This window comes from Silene latifolia, chromosome 7 (assembly GCF_048544455.1).
Source record: "Silene latifolia isolate original U9 population chromosome 7, ASM4854445v1, whole genome shotgun sequence".
NCBI lineage: Eukaryota > Viridiplantae > Streptophyta > Magnoliopsida > Caryophyllales > Caryophyllaceae > Silene > Silene latifolia.
Window position 1 is genome coordinate 92,950,044 of NC_133532.1, and position 4,266 is coordinate 92,954,309.

At 40.0% G+C, this 4,266-nt stretch overlaps 1 non-coding gene across 1 annotated transcript; it reads right to left on the minus strand.

Moving 5' to 3' along the window:
- Positions 1–3,947: 3,947 nt before the first annotated feature.
- Positions 3,948–4,054, minus strand: LOC141593567 (small nucleolar RNA R71). Its single transcript, XR_012521641.1, has one exon. It is a non-coding gene; the product is annotated as a small nucleolar RNA R71 (small nucleolar RNA).
- Positions 4,055–4,266: the final 212 nt, after the last annotated feature.

Here is a 4,266-nt window from a genome sequence, read left to right on the forward strand (position 1 = left end):
TTACGACTTTTATCCGAAATCTATTTTATCAAAGGAAAAGGTTTAAACATAGTTTAAATCACTTTTAAACATTTCTAAACTATCAAAAATAATTACATTTCTTCAAAATAAAATAAGATTATATTTTATCAAATAAATTTTATTTCAAATAAATTAATATTAAATTAAAATGGATTAAAATATTACTTTTAAAATATAATAAAGGTCTTCAAATTTACGGGGTGTTACAAAGTGACCAATAAAAGTCACAAGGATTGGTCTCAAAAGCTATCAGACGTATTTTGAGCCTTGAGAACGGCACTCATGACACCTCTTGGCACCACACCCTACAAACTTGTTCGTGGGAAGGCTTGCCAATTGTCGGTGGAGCTGAACATAAAGCATGGTGGGCCTTGAAGGAAATGAACTTTGACATCGACTCGGTCAGTGCAATAAGGTTTCTCCAAATGAATGAGCTTGAAGGGTTAAGGCTGGAAGCGTATGAAAGCTCTAAAATATACAAGGACCAAACAAAGAAATGGCATGATGCCAAGGTTGTCAACAAGGATGTGAGTGTGAGAGACCTAGTGCTCCTTTTTAATTCGAAAGTCAAGGTATTTACGGGAAAGCTCTGATCACGTTGGCCGAGGCCCTTCAAAGTAATACATATCTCCCCTTGTGGTGCCTTCGAGCTATGGAGTGAGGACGGCGGAAGCTTCAAAGTCAATGGCCAAAGGGTGAAGCGGTACTACAATGAAGATGAGAATGGAACAATTGAAGTGCTCTACCTCGGCGACCCATTCCCCAAGGAGGAGTCATATTGAAGACAATTTCAAATGATAGGTTTGGTGGAGTTCTTCAAGAACCACCATTTTTTTTTAATATTACATGTATAAATCATGAGAGCATTTGGGAAATTTTTCGTCTTGTGCAAGTTTGGATTTAGTGACGGGAAGTCACGTCGCTATTGTTGTTTAGGAAATGTGGAACACAAGCATACCCTCCACTTAGCCCAGTTCCTGACATGATGCGTCCGCTTGAGAGTGGAAAACACGAAAAACAAGTCTAAGTGAAGATGTTTGGATTCGAAATTTAAAAAGAAGAGGAAAACATGAAAAAAAGGGGCTCCCAGCCTGGCCACGGGTAGCTTGTACCCTTACAGGCTGGGAACCACCTGATTGTTGAAGTTGAAAAATTGGTGAAAATTGAAGAAGGGGACTCCTAGCCAACCGACCGTCGGTACCCTTACAGGGAAGTCCTTGTAAGTTTGTCCAAAAATTGAAGGAACGAAGTGGGGGGGGGGGGGTGTGAGCCGGCAGGCCGGTACCCCTATTGAAGAAAATCTTTAAAATTTGAGGAGAGAAGAGCTCCCTGCCGGCAGCCGGTCGGCCGCCTAGGACTCCCCATAAACGTCAACATTTGCCGAAAGAGAAGAGAAGGCAACTCCCTGCCGATCGGCTAGCAGCCGGTCCACGCCTGGGAGCACCATATAAGTGAAAAAAATTGATCAAGGTGATGTGACCATAATTAGAGCATATTTAGCCCCCGAATTAGCCATGTTCCCATGCTTTTTAGTGCATATTTGGGTCATTTAATGTCTTTAGTTCTTTGTTTTGCATATTCTTTGAGGTTTTGTGTCCTTGGTAGGAAAAGAGTGCAAACCTTGCATTTTCATGGCAAAATGAGACTAAATTGATTGAATTCAATGACCAAGCATCAAGGAGAGACAAGATTAGAAGGCCTTTGTACATACTATAGTAGATGGGCAATGATGAGGAAAGATCCTTGCATCCCCGAGGAAATCCCCAAGGATTTTATGAAGAATAGGGAAGAAAAGAAGAAGAAAGCACGCTGCATGACAATCCGTGCGTCTTCCCAAGAAGACGCCTGTTCTCCACCTTCACAATCCGTGCGTCTTCCTTACAAGACGCCCGGGCAGCAACCCCAGAAGACGCCCGTCTTCTCCCAAAGATGCCCGGGCAGCAACTAACGAATCCGGCCGTCCCGAGCCTAAGACGCACGGATTCCAAGACAGCACAACTTCGTTTCTTCAAGCTTCAAGAAAGATGCCAATCCTTCCGAAAATACCGGCGTTTCCTTAAGTAGGGACTTAATCGTCATTTAAGCCCTTAGTTAACCCTAATTCCTACACCTAATCCCCACTATAAATACCCCATTAGTCTAATTGGAAGAGTATGTTCTTCTTAGCAATCTCTAGTGTAGTTAATATCAATCAAATCTCTCTTTAGTTTTGTAATCAACAATTAATCAAGTTTTAATACAAGTTTCATTTCCTTAATCTCTCTTTTGTTCATCCTTTATTTTGGGTAATTGAAGATTATTTGGGTTATTATTGGGAGATTGATAACCTCTCAATCAAGCATCAAGTACTTCTTTTATTCTTGCTTTATTATTGGAATCATTAGTATGTATAATTCTCTTAATCCCTTTTTAATTATTGCTAATTACTTTCATTTATTCATCATGTTTCACTTTGTTGGTTTGATTGACAACCTTGCTAGCATGTTCAACATGATAATGAGTGAGTAGTCGCCTAGCTAGGGTTAATGGGTAATTAGGGGAAACCAACATGGGGAATGATTCATGCTTAAATCAATATGCTTTCATGGTTTATTTGCTTGCTTGTTTTGATCTCAACTCATGCACATGTTATGTTTGATGAAATGCGAGCCTATGAATCCTTGCATTTTTTACCCATCACCTATCTTTTCAATGAGACTTATAAGACATAAACCAACTCGAGTCTCATTAGACCATGCATGTTGTTGAGTAGGGAAGACTAAGTCGACTTGTAGGTGTTGTACAATCTAATCGATTCGGCTCCGGGACCCAAACTTTCCTAGGATTGTAAGATATAACCCAACTCAATCCATCACAACAATAATTGCTTGCTTATAATTTGAGAACATGTTTGTATGATCAATTCCTATGATTCCCCTATGACCCCATGATACCCTAGTACTTTTTATCAATTGTTTACAACCCTTTTAATTCATCTTGCTTGTTTATTTTCATTGCTATTTAGTTTAGTGACCTTCTACATCAACCCCAATTGTGACACCCCTAAGACACCACTGGTTGCAATAGAAATCTCATCTCAATTCCCGTCCCTTGGGATCCGACCTTTACTTGCCTCTTTACTAATTGTAGAGTTGTTTGTGAAGTTATAAATTGTGTTTTGGTCTAGGTGCTCCTAACGACAAGTTACCGAAAAGATTTTATGTCCGACCAAAAATGGCGTCGTTGCCGGGGACGGTGTTAACTTGATTTAGATTTTCTTATATTGTTATTAGTTGTGTCTTTCTTTGCCTTGAGGAAGTAAAACTCCTCAAGGTTTGTTCTAATTGTTTTCGAGTTGTTTGATATGTTGCATATCTAAAAGGTCACAAGGTGACTTGTTACCTTTTGATCGTGAAATTGAAAGAACTTTGACAACCAATAGAAGACTTGCTAGGAGAAATTTGAGAGGTATTGGTGAGGTTGTAGATATTCAACCAACTATTGAGTTCATCAACCCTTTTGCAAGAGAAGGTGAGGAGAACCCAACACAAAATACAACACAAAATCAACCCACAATGCCTAAGTTTTCATCACATTCCGTACCCACCGAGGATAACCTACCCAATGGTACTCCCACACCACAACATCTAACCGGAAATTTTATTGCCAAATCCGCATTTATCCAATTAGTCGAAATGAGCCAATTTGGGGGAATGCCTAGTGAAGACCCTCATTCTCATATGGAGACCTTTTGTGACTATTGTGATGCGATTTCTCAAACCGGTGTAACTCAAGACCAAATTCGATGGGTCTTATTTCCTTTTTCTCTAATTGGCACCGCGAAACAATGGTTGAAGAGCCTTGATAAGGCTACTCTCGGAATTGATTCTTGGAAGAAGTTGGCTCTAGCTTTCTACAAAAAGTTCTATCCACCGGAAAAGACTAACATGCTAAGAGCTCAAATTACGGGTTTTAAGCAAAGAGATGAAGAATCTTTGTATGAAGCTTGGGAGCGGTTCAAAGGAATTTGTTGCTCATGTCCTCACCATGGACTTAGTGAGTGGTTCTTGGTACAACAATTTTGGAACGGTCTATAGGAAGATTCAAGGAACATTCTCAACATGGGATCAAATGGAATGTTCACCGAAGTTGATGACAATCAAACTTGGAACAAGATTGAGGAAATGGCGGTCCATAACTCACAATATAGTAGACCTCGCAAGGCTACTAGAGGAGGAAAGCATGAAGTGGACTCCGTTACTCAAT